The sequence below is a fragment of the Ceratotherium simum genome, chromosome 32 (genome assembly GCF_057802395.1).
Source record: "Ceratotherium simum simum isolate JZ-2026a chromosome 32, ASM5780239v1, whole genome shotgun sequence".
Lineage (NCBI taxonomy): Eukaryota > Metazoa > Chordata > Mammalia > Perissodactyla > Rhinocerotidae > Ceratotherium > Ceratotherium simum.
Genome location: NC_141931.1, coordinates 1,759,547 through 1,783,134, shown reverse-complemented (window position 1 = coordinate 1,783,134; position 23,588 = coordinate 1,759,547). Strand labels below are relative to the sequence as shown.

General features: G+C 37.5%; 1 protein-coding gene and 1 long non-coding RNA gene across 5 annotated transcripts in view; one reads left to right on the top strand and one right to left on the bottom strand.

The window, feature by feature from the left end:
- The window catches only part of CUL2 (cullin 2), a 96,159-nt gene extending 81,507 nt beyond the window's left edge, over positions 1 to 14,652 (bottom strand). The window contains exon 1 of one of the 3 annotated variants that reach the window (XM_087420618.1): positions 14,498 to 14,652. The gene's annotated coding sequence lies outside the window, so the exon portion shown is untranslated. Of the gene's footprint in view, positions 1 to 13,981; positions 14,134 to 14,263; positions 14,418 to 14,497 lie in introns of those variants that run through there. The other 2 variants (XM_004425233.2, XM_087420619.1) reach the window with 2 other exon arrangements.
- A 4,152-nt stretch (positions 14,653 to 18,804) lies between these two features.
- Positions 18,805 to 22,869, top strand: LOC147912938 (uncharacterized). 2 transcript variants are annotated; one of them, XR_015549307.1, is made up of 3 exons: positions 18,805 to 19,414; positions 21,665 to 21,743; positions 22,131 to 22,869. It is a non-coding gene; the product is annotated as an uncharacterized LOC147912938 (long non-coding RNA). The 2 variants fall into 2 exon arrangements; XR_015549306.1 differs by having other exon boundaries at positions 21,601 to 21,743.
- Positions 22,870 to 23,588: the final 719 nt, after the last annotated feature.

Below are 23,588 nucleotides of genomic sequence, written 5' to 3'. Positions count from 1 at the left end.
AGGATAAAAATCATATGATCATCTCGACAGATGCAGAAAAAGCATTTGACAAAATTCAACATCCATTTTTCCAAACTCTCAACAAAGTGAGTATAGAGGAAACGTACCTCACATAATAAAGGCCACTTACGAAAAGCCCACAGCTAATGTCATACTCAATGGTGAAATGTCAAAAGCTTTCCCTCTGAGATTAGGAACAAGACAAGGATACCCTCTCTCACCACTTCTACTCAACATAGTATTGGAAGTCCTGGCCAGAGCAATTAGGCCAAAAAAAAAAAAAAGAAATAAAAGGCATCCAAATCGGAAAGGAAGAAATAAAACTGTCACTATTTGCAGATGACATGATATTATATAGAGGAAACTGTAAAGACCCCACCAAAAAACTGTTACAACTAATAAATGAATTCAATAAAGTTGCGGGATACAAAATCAATATACAAAAATCTGTTGCGTTTCTACACACTAATAACAAACTATCAGAAAAAGAAATTAAGAAAACAAGTCCATTTACAACTGGAATCGAAAAGCATATAACATCTAGGAATAAATTTAACCAAGGAGGTCAAAAACCTGAGCACTGCAAACTATACAACATTAATGAAAAAATTGAAGAAGACACAAATAAGAGGAAAGACAGTCCATGCTCACAGACTGGAAGAATTAATATCATTAAAATGTCCATACTACCCAAAGCAATCTACAGATTCAATGCAATCCCTATCAAAATTCCAATGGCATTTTCCACAGAAATAGAAAATACAATGCTAAAATTTGTATGGAACAAAAAACCTAACTGATAGATACAAAGAACAGATTAGTGGTTGCCGGAGGTGGGGGCGGGGGTTGCGAAATGGGTGAAGGATGTCAAAAGGTACAAACTTCCAGTTATAAAATAAGTAAGTTATGGGGATGTAATGTACAGCATGATGACTATAGTTAATAACACTGGATTGTGTATTTGAAAGTTGCTAAGAGAGACTAAATCTTGTAAGTTCTCATCATAAGAGAAAAAAATTTTCTAAGTATGGTGATGGATGTTAACTAGACTTATCGTGGTGATCATTTTGCAATATATACTGTACAAATATCAAATCATTATGTTGTACACCTGAAACTAATATAATGTTATATGTCAACCACATCTCAATTAAAAAAAAGAGAAAAGATAATGTAAAGACAACCTGCAGCTGCAGAAAATATTTGTAAAATACATATCTGATATAGGACAGATACATCACACATATAAAGGATTGGTACCCAAAATATATAAAGAACTCTCGAAGCTCAGTAATAAGAAAACATACAACTCAATTAACAAACGGCTTAAAGACCCAAACAGACAGTTCAGAAATACTGATGGCAAATAAGCTCATAAAAATATGCTCCACATCATTAGTCATTAGGGAAATACATATTAAAATCCCAAGATACCACTATATACTTATTAAAATGGCGCAAAAATATGATAGTATCAAGTACTGATGAGGACAAGGAGCAACTGAAACTCTCATTTACTGCAGGTGGAAATTTAAAATGAAATAACCACTTAGGCAGTTTTTATTAAACATACACTTTCCACGTGACTCAGCAATTCCATTTCTGGGTATTTATACACGAGAAATGACCTGAACACAAATTTTTAGAGCACCTTTATTCATAACTGCCAAAAACTGGAAACCCAAATGTCCATCAACTGGTGAATGGAAAAACAAAATGTGGTACATTCACACAATGGTGTACTATTCAGCAATAAAATGGAACAAATGACTGATACATGTCCAACAACAGATGATTCTCAAAAGTACTGTGCTAAGTGAAAGAAGAGACACTCATTAGGCTATATACTGTATGATTCAATTTATATGATACTCTGGAAAAGGCAAAGATATAGGGACATACATCAGATCACTGGTTGTCAAAGAAGCAAGAGGAAACTCTTGGGTGATAAAATATTCTACATCTTGATTGTGGTGGTGGTGGTGGTTATATGACCATATAAATTTGTCAAAGTTCAAAGAACTGTAAATCTTTTTTAGGGTGAACTTTACTATGTGTAAGTTAAACCTCCATAAACCTGACCCCTCAAACCAACATGTCCATCCTTTTCCAGTATTCCACATCTCAGTAAATGATACATTGTCATCCACCTAGCTCTTCAAGCTAGAAATTTTACTAATCATTCTTGATTTCTCTCTCACTCTCCTCTACAAATCAATCCAATCAATCAATAAGTCCTGTCAACTCTAGCTTCTAACCACTTCTTGAATCCATCCACTTCTTCCCATTCTCACTGACATCACCCTAATCCAAACCATCATGTTTTACCTGACTACTGCCATAGCTTCCTAAATGACCTGCCTGTATCCTCTTTTGCCCCCGGGTATATTCCACATACCGTGGCCAATGTAAGCTTTCCAAAATGAAAATCGGATTATATCATACCCTCTGCTCAAAATTCCTCAAAGACTTTAACTTACAATCATTAGTATCAAATATTTTATTGTTTAAGAAAAAAAACTCTGTGCTTTCTTAATTTATCACTCTGACAGCTTTCCCATTAAATTCAGTAAATGTTTGACTATTATTCTGACCACAAAGACTTTAAAATCAGTTACCAGGGCCGGCCCCGTGGCTTAGCGGTTAAGTGCACGCGCTCCGCTGCTGGCAGCCCGGGTTCAGATCCCGGGCGCGCACCGACACACCGCTTCTCCGGCCATGCTGAGGCCGCGTCCCACATACAGCAACTAGAAGGATGTGCAGCTATGACATATATCTACTGGGGCTTTGGGGGAAAAAAATTAAAAAAAAAAAATATATCAGTTACCAGTTCTAAGAGCATAGCCAGGTAACCTAAGGTAAAAATAAGAATAAAGAAGCAATGAGGAAAATTTGAAAAATCAAATTGATAAGCTATCTAGATTTCTAATAGAAACGTTCTAAAATCGCTTTTGCTTTTTAAGTTTTTCTCCTTATTACACATACTTCACTCCTCAGAAAATTAAAAGCTGACCTGTCACTAACCTTCTTTCCTTTCTCCTGAGAATCTTAACTTTCCAGTGAGTTTCAGGTTTCCGAGGTTGAGAGAGAGCTCCAAAACAACATGGTACTGCCCCAAAGTACGATGTGTTAACACGGCCTGACAAAATTCTCACCCCAAAAAAATGTCTTAAAAAACAAAGTTACAAGTAATAGCAAAAATAAAAAAGGTATAACTTTGCCAAGATCAGATGGATTTTAATTTGCAGTGAGACTGTTCTTCACTTAGACATTTTTCATATAAAAAAGTGATTGGATAATTACATTTCAGCAGGTAAAGCAGTTACAGAATCTCAAAACATTCCATACGAAGTACAGAACTGAAGTTAGTACATAATTAGATAAATATTTTATTTGAAGTATAAACTATTTTAGTAAAATGTATAACCATGTTTAACATACTGATGAGTGTGACTACAGCTTACCTACTGATAAATGTTTCGGTGTGCCACATTTCAGTTGCCTTCCAAAAGTATAATTATCAAAAATGTAAATGGCCAAACATTTAAAATTGTCATTCCCTTTTTAGTAAAAAACAAAACAAAACAAAACAAACTACTGATGGTAAGTTTTTATTTCAGTATCGATCATTACCAGCAGTAAAAATTTGGCCATTCCAAAAATTACCAATAAAATATAATACTCGGCCTAAATTAACTTCAGATAAGTCAATATACTGTAATTTTTAAAATGACATTTAGTGGGCTTAGAGCATATTATATTCTAAATATACAAAATAAGGAAAATGCTTAACACTCAATAAACGGCATTATTAACTTTGCAATATTTTCCATTTCCAAAGCTGCCTCTGGTGCACACTGACAAAAATGCTACCATGATTTTATATGAAAATAAGCTCCAAGAATGCATCTAGACACTTTCATCTTCTGTATCACTAGGTGAGCCATTTAGCTATAGCCAAGAGATATCATTGTTATTTGGAGGCTTGAGGTACAGTGCTTTTTGTTGCATTAAGATTTGACCCACAGAGCTCCAAATACTCCACAAATGTCACTTCCATCATATGACTTTCTTATGTAAGAATTTCTAGTACATCTAGTATGTCTAAAAAAAAAGGAGGAAGCTGGGGAAAAACACCAGCAAAGAGAAATACAGTGGTCTGTCATCAATCCCAGTTGGCAAAATGTATACTACAGGAAGAAAATCTTCAAGTCTCAAAAAAAGTGACGGGGGAGAGTGGGGAGTAGGGAATGTACTTATACTACAATAAGTAAGTTATAGAAGGCATTTGCTTCCAAAATAAACCCACTTGACCAGAGTTAAAGACCGTCCTCTCCTCAATGAACTTGAGATTCTCCCACAAGTCTATACAGACTGTACTTCAAGTTTTTACATCACTCTTATCAGCCTGAAGTTTAATGTCTTTTTCACTTGCTTTCTCCCTTTTCTTCTTTTTATTTTATTGATGTCATAATAGTTTATAACATTGTGAACTTTTAGTTGTACATTATTGCTTGCTAGTCACCATATAAACGCATCCCTGCACCCCTTGCACCCACCCCCCAACCCCCTTCCCCCTGGTAACCACCAAATCCCTTTTCTTCTTTTTTTAATAATCTAAGCAAGGAATTGAAGACACCAACTAGCCTTAAAAACCAACTATTCTCATATATGCACCTCGGATGAGCTAGAAAACCTAAATTTGTCTGAGGCTCTCATGGGTGGGGAAGCCCCCTTTGGCACGCATGCCAGACAAAGCTGTGACCAACCAGCCTCTTCACAAATAATTAAAACATTAAGAGCACATTTTTTTCTAGGCTTGGTCTTCTATCCAAATATTTAAAAAGGTTACTCTAATCATCCTCTCTTTGCACTACCCAATGACTTGCAATATTTATTATCCTATTCTTTTGAGAGCTAAATTAAGTCATATAATCTAAAAACCTTGGATTTAAATCTCTTCTCAGTAATATAAGGCTAAGATGCTAAGATCAGTGATAATTTCCTTTGCTTTATCTGTGTTTTTTTCTTTCTTTTGGTTATGGGGTTACACCGATTTTATGGAGGAGGGAGATCACACTGTAACTGGTTTCTAGCAGGTTTTTTTGTTTTGTTTTGTTTTTTGTGAGGAAGATTAGCCCTTAGCTAACATCTGTTGCCAAACCTCCTCTTTTTGCTGAGGAAGACCGGCCCTGGACTAACATCCATGCCCATCCTCCTCTACTTTATATGTGGGATGCCTGCCACAGCATGGCTTGATAAGTGGTGCGTAGGTCCACGCCCGGGATCTGAACCCTCGAACTCCAAGCTGCCAACACAAACTTAACCACTACACCATTGGGCCAGCCCCTTCTAGTGGTTTTTTTAATCGACTATAGTAAAATCCAGAGTCCTCGCCTCACCTTCCAATTCTTATCAACTTTATCACTATTTTTCAACTGGTCCTTTGCTCCAGACAAATTAATCTATTCACCAACTTCTATAAAATATATTAATTTCCATCTACGTCCTGGCACTGCTACAGAAGACACAGACATGGGAGAATAGAAAAAGATGAAACAGCTATGGCAGATACATATCAACTTGGCTGAGCACCTCCTGTTTAAAATCCCAAAGACAGCTTTCAGTATGAAAAACGCAATGTCTTACAATGCCATCCTTTCACTTAAGTATCCCGTAAGGTAAAGAATAAAGGCAACCCAACATAGCAAGTTATAAAAGTAAATGCGACATAATGACACCCACTTTCCCATGGGAGGGACACTACCATCATCACAACAGCATCTAATTACAGAACTGTGACGAATAATAGTAACAATAACAGGAGCAAGCCTTTATTAACCACATATATTCCAGAAACAATGCTAAACACATTATATCCATTACCTCATTAATTCCTCAGAATAATCCTAAGAAAGCTACTATTATACTCCCTATTTTAAAGATGAAGAGACTGACATTTAGAAAATTAGGGTAAAATACACATAACTATTAACTAGAAAACCTGGAACTTGAACCCGGATCTGTCTGGCTTCATCGAAGCTCTCATCCACTGCCTCTACTGCCTCTCTGTTATTCGCCACTGTAGAAACTAGAGCTGGCCCAGAGGAAACGGATGGATGACAGTGCAGCCCTCTAGAAGCAGGCAGTTGCACCCAAAAACCTGAGTGTCTTAGGGTGGCCGAGGAAGTTCTGCTGGATGTCAAAACATAAACAAAATAAAAAGAAAAAATACTGGTCTCAAAAATGAAAATATTGTGAATCAAGAAACTAATACTCTAAATTGGCTCTATCAGTGACAATGTGATCCTAGGCTAGTTGCTTCTTCATTTTCTCCATCTGCACAACATAAAAATAGTATACAAGACAATATTTGTAAATATATTTCAAGTGTGCTGAACAATGCTAAGATGAAGTAATATTATCTTCTACTCTTTTCTGTAATTTTACTTTTCCATCCATGCTTTTGAATCTAATGAAGACCAAAACTGTACTACTGCTGATATCTTTATGCCTTCACTCTTTCTCATACTTTATTACCATATTACCTATTAAAAAGGCTTTCTTTCATTCCATTTTTCTCATAAGCAGTTCATTTTAATGTTTATCCGTTTCAGACAGGAAAAAATGCAATCCCTTTCATCATAATGTCATATAATTTCCTTCATCCTCGATTATCTTTATAACTGCTCTTGTTTTAGTCCTCTAAAAATTAACTTCCAAGCTAGTCAAAGTTTGAAGCAATCTATCCATAAGTGCCAACATAAAGCCATCTACCGATAATCCACAGAAAAGACACTGTCCTTACTTGCATTATACACAAAAATTAACTCAAAATGGATCAAAGACCTATATTTAAGAGCTAAAACTACAAAACTCTTAAAAGAAAACACAGGTGAAAAGCTTTGTGACATTGAATTTAGCAATGATTTCTTGGATATGACACCAAAAGCACAAAAGAAAACACAAACTGGTCTTCATCAAAACTAAAAACTTTCATGCAACAAAGGACACAACCAACAGAGTGAAGAGACAACCCACAGCATGGGAAAAAATATTTGCAAATCATATATCTGAAAAAAGATTAATATCCAGAGTATATAGAGAACTACACCTCAACAACAGCAAAAAACCCAATTTGAAATTTGAAAATGAGCAAAGGGCCTGAATAGACATTTCTCCAAAGAAGATATACAAATGGCCAACAAGCACATGAAAAGATGCTCAACATCACACATCAGGGAAATACAAATCCAAAACACAATGAGTTAAGATGGCTATTCTAAAAACAAAGAAAAAATGGAAAATAACTAATGTTGGCAAGGACGTGGAGAAATTGGAACCCTTGTGCACTGCTGGCAGGAATGTAAAATGGTACAGCCACTATGGAAAACAGTTTAGCAGGTCCTCAAAAAGCTAAATATAGAATTATCATGAGTCCAACAATTGCACTCATAGGTATATACCCAAAGGAACTGAAAGTAGGGATTTGACAAGATACTTGGTCTCCAACGTACATTGCAGCATTATTCAAAATAGCCAAAAGGTAGAAACAACTCAAGTGCCCATCCACAGAAGAATGGATAAGCAAAATGTGGTATATATATAAATGGAATATTATTCAGTCATAAAAAGGAATAAAGTTCAGATATATGCTATAACACAGATGAACCTTGAAGACATATGTCAAGTCAAATAAGTCAGACACAAAAGGACAAATACTGTACAATCCTACTTATATGCGGTACCTCCAACAGGCAAATTCATAAGGACAGAGAGTAGATTAGAGGTTACTAGGTGCTAGCAGGAGGGGGAATGAGGAGTTACTGCTTAATGCTTGCAGTTTCTATTTGTGGTAATGAAAAAGTTTTGGAAATAGATAGTAGTGGTGGTTGTGATGACATTGCGAGTGAAATTAAAACCAGTGAATGCTACACTTAAAAATGGTTAAAATGGTAAACTTTATGTTATGTATATTTTACCACAATTAAAAAAATACAAAAAAAAAAAGGCACCGTCCCTACTGTCCCTATCCTTAGTGCTTAATACCCAGATTACGCGGACAAGATGCAAGGGAAAGTATCTGAGTCTCAGTGCAAAGGGCTCTCTAAAAAACTTTAACTGGGTGCTTACTAATCAAAATAATATTTAGAATGATGAAGACAAAATGTCATTATTTTTGGTTCAGACAGACTTTCACCAAACAAAAGAGAAATATTTTGAGAGACAGCGTAGAATTTTTCTTAAGGATCAGGACTACTTGGGGATCTTTTTCTTGTCACGTTATTCATTATTTTGGTAACTTCATACTACTTACATGATTATTATAACTATTATAAAAGTATGCTCTATTTCTGTCAGAAAATAGCAGTTATAACTAAAGATGAATGACTAGCATAAACTCTATAGTGTTTGATTGAAATCGGAGTTATCAGTATAAACTCATGGTTTTTAATACACATGCACACACATACAGATGTTTATGTATGCACGGATTAGTATACATACATATATTTCTAGCTTTGTCCACTGACAAGGCCTAGGAACAATGACACCCCAGCAGCAATGAGCACACACAGCATCCCGATCTTGGTTTCTAAATACCAGTCTCCAATAGAAGGAACCAGAGCTCCTTGGAGAAGTGATTGATTCCAGGGCTGCAGCAGGGAAAATACACGATGAGCCTGGAACATCTTATGGTACCAGAAAATAGGAAGAGCTTTCCTAAAGAAATGAGGATGGGGGCACATTGAAAAGACAAAGAGCCAATCTGAAGGCCACAGCTGGAACAATCTGAATAACAAAATAAATAATGATAGTATTAGATTATAAACCACAGAATAAGACAGATATCTATGACTCAAAGTTGAAATAAACAAATTACTAAATAAATAAGGAGAAGGGACAGTTCCTCCTTATAGAAGAATTCCAATTAATAAATGTAGAAGGATATGAGAAAAATATAAAATCACCATCATGCAAACACCACTATAAATAATTGTTACCGGCAAGATCTACCAAAGAATGCTGAAATAAGTGGGCAAAAGTTTGAGGAGAACAGGATATCTGCATAGTTTCAAAGAACCTCCCCAAGATATCCAGTATTACAAAGAGAAAAACAGTAACTTGCAGCACAGAAATTTGACAGACATGGCCTTAACCACCAGAGGGTTAACACCATCTCAATTAGGATATACTGACATCCTGTACCCTGTGATATGATACACTGAGTAGGACTCAATACTCACTGAGCAGGACTCAGCATCACTTCTGCAGTATTTCTGCATAAAATGCATAACCTCAATCTAATTGTGAGAAAACATCAGAAAAATCCAAAATGAGAGACAATCTACAAAATAACTGACCACACTCATCACAAGTGTGAAGATCATGAAAGATTAGAAAAGATTGTCACAGATCAGAAGAGACTAGGGAAACACAACAACTGAATGCAATGTCTGATCCTGAACTGAATCCTCAAACAGAAAAAGGGCATTAGTGGAAAAAACTGGTGAGACTCAAATAAGGTCTGTAGCTTAGTTAATAGAGTTTTCCAATGTTAATTTCCTGGTTTTGATCCCCGTGCTCTGGTTACATAAGTTGTTAACATTAGGGAGAGCTGGGTGAAGGGTATACCTGAGCTCTCTGTACCATTTTTGCAACTTCTCTGCATGTCTAAAATTACTTCAAAATGAATAAAAAAAATTTTTTTAAGTATCCTGTACTTTCTCTCCTTCAACTGAATTAAAACAAAGTTGAGAAATTCAAGAAATATTTACAAAGGGTAAATCCAACATTTTATTATTTGAAAAGTAACCTACGTTAGAACAAGACCTAAGTCATTGAGTTAATAGATACTTATTTACTATATTCCAGACTTCTACTAGGTGCTAGAGATGTTGCCTTCAAGAAGCTTACAGCTGGCAAGAGAAATAAAAATAATAAAATGTCAACCTGATTGATGAAAAATTCTCACACACATACAATCAGGTCATAATCCAATGATTAAATAACAACAGTAAAATCATTTATAATGTTCAAGTGTATAAATGAAAATCCTTTGGATAACTAAAAATCTTCAAATAGGACCTTAACACCTATACATTTACAGAGTTTAAGTAAGCTTAACACACTCACTACACATATTTCATATGGTAGCCTTATACACAGAAATTAGTGTCTAATACTTCAAAAAGTACCCTTAAATATCTTCTATCAAAGATTATATTTCCCCAACCTAGAAACTAGCTGCTTACTTTAATCTCAGACAAAACAGAATAAAAGAGAGGTAACAATAACAAAAATAACCACAAAAATCAAACTGAACTAAACAGTTCTTAAATCAAGAACAATCTCAGAAAAAAACAGGTGGATCAATTCATATAGAAAGTATCTGGCTAAAGACAGTAAACTGAAAATCAAAATGTCAACCAACATAAAAACCATTATAAATTCGGTAAAGAACACAATATGAGTCTGGATTTTTAATTCTCCAAAGTAATAAAGCTTAAAGCAACTTAGAGAAAATATTTCATCTCCCCTCCTCCAAGGTGACTCAATCACCGGGGTTCAACTGCGTGCTAACAGTTGTTGCAGATGCTAAATCACGACCTTAACACTGCTCATTGTTCCAAAACTTTTAAGAATCAAAGGAACTGCACTGTTCTAGTATCTCCAATAGGCCTTTCCAAATACAAAGCATAACACAGAATGAATCTAGATATTCTGAAAGATAGTAACAAGGAGGGGCCGGCCCCGTGGCTTAGTGGTTAAGTGCGCACGCTCTGATACTGGTGGCCTGGGTTCCAATCCCGGGGGCGCACCGACACACCGCTTCTCCAGCCATGCTGAGGCAGCGTCCCACATACAGCAACTAGAAGGATGTGCAACTATGACATACAACTATCTACTGGGGATTTGGGGAAAAACAGGAGGAGGATTGGCAATAGATGTTAGCTCAGAGCTGGTCTTCCTCAGCAAAAAGAGGAGGATTAGCATGGATGTTAGCTCAGGGCTGATCTTCCTCACACACACAAAAAAGATAGTAACAAGGATTATGCTAATGTCTGCAATGTAATAGAAACACTACCGTTAAGATTCAAACCCAGGCAAAAAGCCAGATCTCTCTGAACAGATATTTTGATTATTAACTGATTACTGAGAGGATTCAGTCATACATCTCGGATATCAATAACTTGTTATAAATTTCATGATAACATTCCAAATTTCTGCTTGTTTTCCCAAGATTTAACACTAGCCAGTCAAAAGTCTTCAAAATATTAAGATTCAAGGGCTGATTCTGTCGTCAATTTGCCTGAATTCAACTGACAGTACAGACATGAAACCACTGCTTTCAATCACGGTCAAACATTTCTCCAGTATATAAAGAGAACAGGCAGATAAGAAAGGTGGAACACAAAAGAAACACTGCAAACTTCTGAAAAAAGTCTCAGGAAAAGTAACAACTCTAACAACTCTACATCCCATGTAGAGTTGGTCCCAAACTCAAAGCGGGCAGGACCAAGTCAGAAAAGGCTGCGGAGCCCCAGAGCTTTCTCCTCTTCTTTCTACATTCTTTCTTTAGGTGGTCTCATCATGTTTCATAACTTTTAAATACTATTTAATACTCCAAAAAATACAAGGTGTCAAAGCAGGTCAAGTATGCTACCACTTTTGCAGAGTGGAGAGAATATATACATATTTGCTTATATGTGCACAAAACATATCTTTGGAAGGATACGTAAGAAACCTCTAACATTGCTTGGCTCCAACGAAAACTGGGAGACGGGGGACAAGAAATAGGGGAGATTTTCATTCTATACCCCCATCACACTTTAAATTTTGAATCATGTGAATGTAATTTTTATTCAAAATATAATTATAATAAACCAACAAATAAATGCTGATGACTCTCCATCTCTATCTTTCTCTCCTCACTAGAATCTAAGTTTCCTGAAGGCAGAGATTTTTGTCTATTTTTTCACTGCTATATCCCCACTGCCTGGTCCATAGCTGGTGCTTGAAAAATAACTGTTGAATGAATGAATGACTCCTTAATCTCTCCACTAAACTCCAGACCTGTATATCTAATGCCTACTTCTCACCTCTACCTGAACATCTAATAGGTCCTACTTAACACATCCAATCCAGTTCTATCCCCCTAACAACCTGCTTCCCTCACGTCTTCCCCATCTCAATACATGGCATCACCATCCTCCAGTTGAAGCCAAAACCCCAGGAGTCACCCCGTCCCAACCAACTGCACCCCCAGCCAAACCACAAGTTCAGTAAATACCTTTAACTCCAGACATATCTCAAAATCTCTTTTACTGACTCCAGTCACTACTCTACTCAATCAGCTTTGAGAGGAGTAGTGACTGGTCTTTCTTTTCTCCTCTTATCCAATCTTCCCAACAGTCAGATTCTAAGTCAGACCACATCACTCCCAACCTTACAAAAATTCCAATAGCTTTTCAATGTACTTTAAGAATAAAAGCCAAACTCCTTTGGACAGTAAGACATCACATGACCTGGCCCCTGGCTATGACCTCCCCACTTAGCTCTCACCAGGATGCCCCTTTAATGAACTTCTTCCGATTTGCTGAACCCAAGCTCGATATCGCCTCTGGGCATTTCCATTTGCTGTTCTCTCAGACAGGAACACTCTTCCCTCAGACTTCCAAACGCTAAATCCTTCTCCCTTCGCAGATATCAGGTCAAAGGTCACCTCAGACATGTCTTTCCTGACCACAGCATCTGAAGTAGTCTTCTCCCAGTCACTACCATAACTCTCTCTTTTATTTCCTTCATAGCACTTGTGATTCTCTGAAAATATTTTTATTTCCTATTTATTGTCTGTCTCTCCCTCTCCCACCAGAATCAAAGCTCCAGGGGGGAAGAAATTTCAGTGTGTCTTGTTTACTGCTGTCTCCCTAAATGCCTGCAACAATGCTTGGCATACAAACCAGGTGCTTGATAAATACTTAACTGATAGATAAGGCAAAACTGACTTTAAAGAAGCTCCACAACATTTAATTTAGTGACAGATGGGTAAGGATAAAAGACATGGATAAACTATCTTCACATTTATAAAACACCGAAAATCATCAGAGAGGGGGGAGAGTGAACCAAGAGTACTTCAGATGCACGGGAACATTCAAATACAAAGAAAAGGCATTTTTCACACACTATGTGCACCCACAGTGTAGAAATGTTCCCCCAACTTATAAACAGCATCTGAAAAAAAAAGGATAACTCAAAACGCTGTGTCCATCTGTTATTTCATTTATGACTCTTTTGGAAGAGTCTTCCAAACACTGTATTTGGGCAAAACAGGCCAAGTATAACCAATTTTGCTCATTTGTCTATCTTGGAAAAGAATGTGACATTTTAAAGGGAAGGGAACAGGCTTTTAAGTGTTTTTAAATGTCTATTAAGTAGTCAGTAATCAATCAGAACAAGGTGATTATTTCCCATATTTTACTATGAATGTAGATCTGGCACAGGTCTCTTTCAAAGATTTTTATATTGCAAAGTTAGCCTACAGCGAATGTCAGTAGTTTATATCTTACTATCTTCAAAACTTAAACTTCCAAGGTGCTGCCCTTTTACTGGTAATAGTAATCCATGGGGGAAAAGAGAGGATTTAACAATAACAACAGCCTGCAATTCACAGATGTTTTATTTACATGCACGCATTCGTGGGGTGGTAGGGATGGTCCAGACTCCCCAGTGTGTAACTAAGTGCTCTAAAGAGAGTCTGAGGCTCTTATTTCACAGACCCTAAAGTGTTGAGACGGATGCCCTTAGGATACTGCTCCCCAAAGCTATCAATCGTCCCTGTCGGCGGAAACAAAAGTGAAAATACTCGTGGTAAGGATGTAAGAAATTGATGCCCTCCTCCCCACCCCCACCCCCAGACACACAGAGTTGTGGATCCGTGGGAGCCCGTAAATAAGCAGAGGAGTCCACGCACTCTCACCTCCCTCCTTCGGAGGAAAATGGGGCCGAGGGAGGGGCGGCCAAGGCCGGGCTGGGGAGGCCCGGGATCCAGTCCAGGGGGCGGCCGGGCTCAGGGGTCAGCGCTCCAAGGAGCCGGGGTCACTCACAGGACACGGTCTTCGCTGGCCGCCCCCTGCATCCTTCCCCCTCCCCGCTCCTCGCCCCCAACTCCTTTCCTCCGCCCCGTCCTCGCCACCCATGAACCGGGAAGGGAAGTTTCCCGGCGCCTGCAGCCCGGCTCCCCGACCCTCAGCGGGGTTACCTGCTGCAGAAGCGGGACAAGGGGCAGGGGACAAGGGGAGGGGGAGGCAGCCCGAAGGCGTGAAGGACGAAGCCCCGGCGAGGAGGGTGGGCGGCGGCGGCGGCTGTCAGCTCGCGTCCCCTGCTCACAGCGCTGCCATTACTGTGCGCCGAGGCCGCCTCCCCGCCGGCCGCCGCCACCGGCCCGGAGACGCGGGGGGAGCCCAGCCCGCGAGCCCGCGCGCCCGACGCTCACCTGCCACCGCGCGCGAACGCCGCAAAGTCAAGGCCGCCGCCGCTCCCGGACGGGACGGGGCGTGGGGAGGGGGAGGGGAGAAGGACGGGCTGGTTACGGGGTCCGTGAAACGGCCGTTCTCCGGGCGGCCGGCTTTCCCTGACACCCTCCCTCCGGTCTCCCTTCCGCCACTTCCAAACCCCCCTCCGCTAGCAGTGGTAGGGTCCGCGTACGGCAAGCGCAGGGAGCCCGGCTTAGAGCATGGCGAAAGGCCTCGGAGAGCAGTCTCTAAAGGGGCTGCGTGCGGTGCTGATTGTTAACGAGGCAAGCGCCAGGCTGTAGTCAGGGCCCCCGAAGTTTGGCGGCTACTCGCTGACGAAAAGTGTCAGAAAGGCGTTTTCAACAAAAGTATTTTCCTGTGAGTTATTTCAGAGCTACGTGAATATTCTGAGACACCACAGTCTCCTTGCCACACGCTTCCATGGGCTTTTCAAATGATCAAAAATATATCAGCAAAACTGCTTTTCCCTTTGACAGACTCCTTTTCTAGTGGGTTTTTAATCAATAGACAAATAATGATACATAAATGTATTTTCGTTAAAGGAACTTCTCTTCACAGTCTTGACCACTTATTCCCCACCACCAGCACTATCATATCCCTGGAAAGGGTTTTCCTCCCTTACAGTTTGGTCATGTTGATGAAAATATAGATTTACTCGTCATCTCCTCATTTACACAGAACCACAAGAGAACGAAAGCCTGGCTTTATTCCTTACTTGTCTTTCATATCTCAGTGGTCAAAGTCTTGTTCTTCATTTGTACGTTCTGAGCAAGACTTTCCCTTCCAACCCTTTCTTCAGACTATTTGTACTGATCCTTCAAGGCCCACTTAAATCCTGTCTCCTAAGGTGATAAATCCCACCACTCTTTAAGATTTAAGAAGCAATCTCTTATCTCCTTCTCATGGCACTTGAAGTCTGTACACTTTATTTTAATAAAGTTATTATATACTAAATTCAGTTCAATGGTTTGTTTCCATTATATGACCTTTTTTCTCACATGTTCTCCATCTTTTGTGTGTGTGTGTGAGGTAGCTTGTCCCTGAACTAACATCTGTTGCCAATCCTCCTTTTTTTGCTTGAGGAAGATTGGCCCTGGACTAACATCCGTGCCCATCTTCCTCTACTTTATATGGGACCCCGCCACAGTATGGCTGGATGAGCAGTGTGATGATCCGCGCCTGGGATCTTGAACTCGAGATTCTCTGGCCACCTAAGCAGAGCGTTGAAACTTAAATGGCACCAGGCCAGCCCCATGTTTTCCATTTTTTAATTCTCAAAGTGTGGTCCTCAGATGTCTGGAAATCTCCAAGACCTTTTCAGGGGTCCCAAGGTTAAAAACAATCTTCATAATGATACAACATGTTTTTTATCTTTTTTATCACATTTACACTTATGGTGATAAGCAGTAGTAACACCCCTGAAGTTGCCTTAGCGGGAACCAAGAGGGTTGCACAAAACTGTCCCAGTGGTCAATGGATCACAGTACTGTTTGCTGCCACACACTCCACTCCACACTGCCAAACCAGTTTTTTAGAATATCGATTTAGGAATATCCTTGATGAAGTAGTAAAAAGTATTAATTTTATAAATTTCAGCCATGAGTACACCTCTTTCTAATATTCTGTGTGAAGAAATGGGAAGTACACACTTTGGCTCCATACCAAAGTAGGATGGTTGTCTTGAAGAAAAACATTTGTGTAGCTGAGTTGCAAGCTGACCTAGCTGCTTTTGTCATGGAACACCATTTTTCCTTGAAAGAACAACAGATAAACTAGTGTTACTCTGACTTGGTAATTGACAAATATTTCTCCAAAATGAATGAAGTGAGCTTAATACTTCAAGCAAGACAGCTGAGAGTATTTGTTGTCAATGATAAAATTTAGCTTTCAAGTGAAATTTGAAAATTTGAGTAACTTGTGTTCACCACCATAAGCTTGATAGCTTAAAGACTTTTTTGATGAGACTGTAGTGCTATTAATGAATATGACTTTTTGATATTGTATGATGTGATATGTGAACATATGGAAGATCTACATGACACAATAAAACAGTATTTTCCAAATGACCAATGCAGGATGTTATAAAATCACACATGGATAAAAGATCCATTCAAAATACAAGAGAGACCAATTGGTAGATAGGGGTGTGTGTGTGTACACACAAAAAAAAGCCGAGTACACAGGTGACTTGATATGGTTTCAGATTTCTCACGGCAACTAATCTTTAAGAAACTACCACTTGTCAAATTTTCTGTAGTATCAGAGAAGAATACACACCAGTTATCCAAAAAGACCATTAAATTCTCCTACTAAGGCCTCCTATTTTCTTCACATACTTCAACTATGGAGAACCTAGCTATCTTCTATTAAGCCAGACATTAGAGATATGCAAAAATGCAAAGCAATGCCATTCTTCTCACTAAATTTTTTTTATTTTAGAAGATATGTTTTTTTTTCATAAAACTTTGCAATTTATGTTAAAATGTGTTTGGGTTTATTATTTTTTAATTTATAAATAGGGCTTTTTAAATCCTCTTTTTAATTCTAATATGGTACCTATTGATACATATAACCCACACAAGCATAAGTTCTTTGAGTTCCTCAGTAATTTTTAAGAGTGTAAAGTGGTCCACAGACCAAAAGTTTGAGAACCCCTGCTCTAACTCATGAACTGCATCCGCTCTCACCACTTTCCTTTTGAACTCTAGCTGGAGATGTGGACTAGCACAAAGGGTGCCAAGCATGAATGGCCATAACACCCCACTATTTCTAAATTCAGAGACTTCTCACCTCTTCCTAACTTATTCAACCTATATAATAGGGAAATGACATTTCTAAAAAAGTTATAGCATCCAAGCCCTTAACATTAAATTGAGATTGCAACTTCCTTCAAGAAAAAAAAGTTTCCTTTCTGGCCAACACTTCAAGCCACCACTTTAAAGCAATGGTTGGTCTTTACCTCCAAACCAAACTTCAAACTCTAGTTTATCCATGAATCTTTTCTTTGTTTTACTTTTTCGAAAAAATTACATATATTTCTAAAAATGTGTTTTGGCTTTGTGTAAAGTTTATTGAATTCCTTTATATTTTTTCTGACTTCAAAAGTAATAAATGCTTTTTTGTAAAAAAAAAACAAAAAACTACCAATATTACAGAGATAAATAACCATGTGTAGCTTGATAAATACTCCTCAAGATATTTTCTATGAATATTATTAAATATTTTGACACAAATCAGGTCATATTATAGATATGCTATTTTGTAGCCAGCTACTTCAAAATCTTCCTGATTTTGATCTTTATGAGAACATAAATAATTTTTAGTCAGGCAGAGTAATTTATAAATTAGTATTTTAAAGAGGAAAATTAATGAAAAATATTTTAAGTAGAAATCTTAAAATGTCATTACATAAATTGGTAAACAAAGTATATCCACTTCTATTCATTCTCTATTTGTGAGTATACATAATTTTTTCTTTCAAAAATTTCCAAGTTCATTTCATAATCTCCCTGTACTAATTATTTGAGGAGTCCAACCAGAACTACTTGCTGTCTTTATAAGCTTCCTTTATAGATATAAAATCCAGAGCCCTGATTTTGCTGCGATATTTATGATTTCAAATAATTTGTCTCATTTTTATATTCTATATACTAAATCTGAATCATCTTTTCTTAAATCTTTACTAGAAATTTGCATTTCCTGGTTATATCATTTATTAAATATTTTTCCACCTTTTGCTTCTAGTAAACTAAAACAAATGAGATATTGAAGAACAGGTTTCATGTTTGGAGTAGCTAACCAAAGAGCTGTGTTGTGCTTATAAAAAAAAATGCAGGACTCCTCTTTGGAGAAATATCTGACTGTAGGGCTGGGGCAGGAAATACACAAGATGAGCCGGGAGAATCTTGTAGTGTAAGAAAGTAAAGAAGTGCTCAAAAATAAAAACATCCACATTGGTGAGGGTATGTCAAAGGTTACAGGAGGTAACTGAAAGAGCTCCCACTAGCCAAAGCTAGAAAAATGTGAGCAAGAAAGTGAAGCAGTAGGATATGGGAGATCAAGAGTTGGCCACCCTGAAATATGTCTCTTTACCTTGATTGTTTTCTCTGACGGACATTTGACCTCCCCCACTAACTGCCTAAAGAATTTAACATAGAAGACCTGTTCCAGGAAGGAGTTACTATCTGATGCTGGTAATATAATGTAAAATAGATGTTACAATAGGAAAGGCACCAACGAGCCCATCTTATCAAAAATTCTGTCTCTGGCCACATTCTCTAGGTGGCCCTGCAAGGAGTTGCCAGACAATCATTTACATTTATAAGGGAAAATCTCCATTTGTAAAGGTATCTCCCTCTCTGTATTGGGAAGAGGAGGGATGACCTCATTTCTATAAACTTATCAATGTGGAAGGTGAGGCCTTAAATCTGCATAATAACCTTACTCTTGTTTACTGTGCTTTTCTGGTAATCTCCCTTAACTGACTCCCCCCACCCCCAACATCCTCCTTTGTCTTTAGCTGAAGCTGGTATTTAAGGCGAGAATCTCTTGATTGTGTTGAGAAACTCAGTTTCCCTGGTTTCTCCCATGTATACATGTTATTAAACTTGGTATTATTTTCTCCTGCTGACCTGTCTTGTTAATTATTTGGCCAGCCAGAAGAACCAGAAGAGAAAGGGCGGAAGGGGATTCTCCCTCTCCCCCGACAGTTTTGGCACCCAACGTGGGGCAAAAATTTCACTGGCTGGACACAGCTCACTCCTGGACAACTGCAGCGGGGAGATCTCGGACCCTGACAAGAGCTGGCAGGAGGTGAGAGTCCTTACCATGTCAATCTCCCGGATATCTGCCTGCGGGGTCCAATGGAAGTGAGAGTGGTGAGTTTTCTCTTTCTAAATTTAGATTGACAGGAGAAAATATTGGTGAAGCTAGCTTCTCAGACTCAGCAACTCTTGGACCTGGTTGGGTACCCACTGGATAATTGATCCTTTTCCTCCCAGAAATAGTCTTTGTCTCTGTCTCTCTTGTTGTGCTTTCTATAAGCCTGTCATCTGGGCTTTTGTCTTGTTCTATGTCTGGTGAGCTTGGCTTTGTGACCTTTCTGGTCTCCACCAACCGGAAAATGTACTTACCGGCGTGCATCCTTGGTGGCCAGTCATACAGACTGGGGTTCCGAGAAACTCTCTTTGTCCGGCTGTGCCTGCTCTCAGGGAAGTTTATCATAAGGGGTCCCATTTGCTTTATAAGGGGGCTTTGTCATCTCTTGTGCTTTCTTATTTTGGGGATTGAATTCTCTGGTTCTCTTTTGGGAACCTCTCTTGCATCCATAGTTAAAGCTTGGGAGGAGTCGCTGTTAAGGTTAAGATCCCACTTGTCAATGTGGCCAGATGATGGATCATTTAAATTGGAAAAACTTCTAAATTGGGGGGGGGGGAAATGTTTTGAGAGCTCTAACATAATTGTCTAATTGGTACCTAAGAAAAGGCCAGAAAAAGAAGGGAAAAATTTGACTAGCCTTAAGACCCTGACTCAGGTTACAATTGAATTGAGAACATGTAAAAGTGTAAGTGTTGATAAGATTACAAAGGTTGGAATGTTTGAGCTAATTTTATATAAAAAGGTTACATCAACTTTGCCTGAGTATGTTTTAAAATGTCTGACTGGGAATGCTTCCCTTGTCCAAAATTATAAGACCAAGACCTATTGATAAAAGTCTTAATGAAAACTATGTTTAGAGGTATAAGAGGTGATGAAATTCACATGAAATTTTGTAGAAAAACTCATGTTATTTATATTACAAAACTAGTTAACAAAAATAATAACTTAAATGATGGCTAATTTTATCTAATGTCTTATGAAGTCTTGTAGGCGATCTAAATAATTATTGGGAACAAGTAACTAAATAGATATGAAAAAGATAAATGTTGGGTAAACTTTTAACAATAATTATGTGTTATGGTGGTTACAGCTTCCAAACTCTTTTTGGTGACTTAAAACTTTAGAGTTTTGCTAAATTTTATGATAAAAATTCATTGAGTATCTAGATCATTTCCAAATAAAATAAGATATTAGACATTAATTGCTAAATATAGGTTTATCTACTTTTGGCTTATTACAGAAAAACTAAAAGGTGTTTTGGGTCTATTAGTAAACATGTCTTGTGTTTTATTAAAAGATTGTGCTATAAAGTAACATGTTTCTAGAAGTTATGAAGCGTTTATAAATTTTCCAAGCCACAAGATACTAATGTAAAAGAAAGTTTATAATTGCTTACTTAGTTTTTACTTAAAAATTAAGGTTTCTAAAGGTTAAAATTTCTAATTAGTATATGTGATTAAAGCTACTAAAAATTAAGAAAAATATGTCTGTGTACAAGGAAAGTAATGTATAAAGAAGGTACAAAGAATGAAAATATTTTGTTTGGTTGATTAAGAAAGATAAATTTGTCCCAAAGTACTAGAAGAGAATAAAGAAACGCATGAAACAAATTCTGAAGGTAAAATGAAAGTTACAGAAGGTTTGTGGAAGAAAAATTCTGGAAAAGGAGTTTTATACATGGTCAAGTTGGCTAAGATTAAAACTAAATCCAATTAAGTAAATAAGTTTTAATGTCAAAAGTAAGCTGGTGCAAAATTAAAACTTGGTCTTCTTTCTCTTAAAAGAATAATTTTCTTGAACTTGGTAAAGAGGCCATAAAAAGTTTTCCTTTACCTTTGAGTAAGTCTACCTAAAAGACAGAAAATCTATGTTTTGTTAAAATAATTTCCTATGTTCAAAAGGACTGAGGTTTCTCTCTCTTAAGGTTTTTTTTGACTATTTTAACTCTGTCTGCCCTTGATTATTTCATATTGAACATTGTTTTCACACTTGATCATGTGTTTATGATAAACCTTCTTAGGTGGTATTATGTAGGTGAATGTTATTGATAGAGGTGTTTTGAAATTGTCTAACATTACTAAAATTCTGATCCGTCCTGGTTATCAGTCATAATTCTGGTTATTATTATTTAAAGTGTTGTATGTCACAAAATCAACCACATTTCTTTGTCAATTGCCATTTTGAGGTCTTGCTGTTTACAGACCTACTTCTTTGCTCTGATGCTTCTACGAAATATGTTTCATCTTCAGAGAAGTCCACGGACAGGACTCTGGCGCTTACTCTAGAACACAGCTTCTGACAAACTTTCTGATCATAGAACTGAACTGGGTAAGAAATTACACAACTCTGATAGAGAGACTGATGAATTCATGAAGCTGCTAACAAAAAGATTGGGATCAAAAATTGATTACACAGGACTGAATGAACTGATAAGGATGATTATAATTTTCATGATTTTTCCTTTGAAGTATTGCTGAATTTTTAATGTTTTATTTTTTCAGATTTAAGGAAAACTTTTTCTCTTTTCTTCTGAGCTAGCTATGAATTATGGCAATTTGGTAAATGATATTTTTGTAAGCAAAATTGAAATATTTATCTTTTTCTCTCTACCTTATCCCTCCAGAATTTGAAAACTCTTAGTAAGTAAATATTCTTATTTCATGGCAATATATTTATTTGCATAAGTTCAATAAGAATCTGTTCTCCTTGTAACAGGACACAATTGGAAACACTGGTTATATTACCAAGGCTGTGACTGGAACATCATATTTGCGATATAACCATATGGCTTTTGAGGAATGAAGATTCGACTTTATGGAATAAAGCCATGTGGAAATATTGGCCTGGTACCTTATGTTCCAAGCAGCACTTACCAGGATAAGTAAAGAACGTCACTTATCTGGCAGGTACAAGGAACCTCGAAATATTTTGGGGAAACCTCAAGAAGAGAGGAATTCACCCAAATCTGTAGGTATTGCAGGCGAAGTCTGATGACAAAGTCCTTGGCTTGGCTTTCCTGGCCTCGAGAGGCCTTTGAAATTCAATGTGAGATTCCTTATAAAAAGTTCCAGCAAAGCAGATTTAAAAGAGCCTATATGTCCATTCGTCCCTTGATGGGCACTTAGGTTGCTTCCAAGTCTTGGCTATTGTGAATAACGCTGCAATGAACACAGGGGTGCATGTATCTTTACGCATTGGTGTTTTCAAGTTCTTTGGATAAATACCCAGCAGTGGAATCGCTGGATCATATGGTAGTTCTATCCTTGATTTTTTGAGGAAACGATGAAATCCAGCCATTTGTGACAACATGGATAGACACTGAGGGTATTAGGCGAAGTGAAATAAGTCAGAGGGAGAAGGTCAAATACCATATAATTTCCTTCATTAAGTAGTAGATAATAACAACAATAAACAAACACATAGAGACAGAGATTGGATTGGTGGTTACCAGAGGGGAAGGGGGGAGGGAGGAGGGCGAAAGGGATAATTCGGCACATGTGTGTGGTGATGGGTTGTAATTAGTATTTGGGTGGTGAACATGATGTAATCTATGCAGAAATAGAAGTATAATGATGTACACCTGAAATTTATACAATGTTATAAACCAATGTTACTGCAATAAACAAAAAATTTAAAAAAATAAAAAAAATAAAAGAGCCTATATAGATCAATTGCTATTCTTGCTGTACTTATGTAAATAATTGGGCCAAATTTGTTGAAACCACTTATTTTGCAAACCAGTTAGTCTTAATTTGGCTATCTTTAATAAAAATGAGGGTGATTTTAGAGAGAAAAGTTATATTTCAGTAAAAACTATAGTATACATTTGCAGATATTAGATCCTAGTTTTGTTAATTGTCTTTTGAGGTTTTTGTTTTATATCTGTTGACTGGACTGGATCCTGAATTCTTCTAGTCTCCTAAAATATCTGGCTACAGATCTCCAAACTAATGTGTTTGATTTTTTTCCCATCATTTTCGTTTGGAATCACTGAGAACTGAACCTGCCCTTTGTCCTGAAGTCTTACAAACTGAAGCCAACGGACTTGATATAAACTTGAGAGATTACCTGATGACATCATCCAAGACATTTTAAACTGCAAAAGATGCTTTGACACTGATCTAAAAATCTTCTTAACTGGCTGTCCTCTGAACTCAGAAACCGGTTTACAAT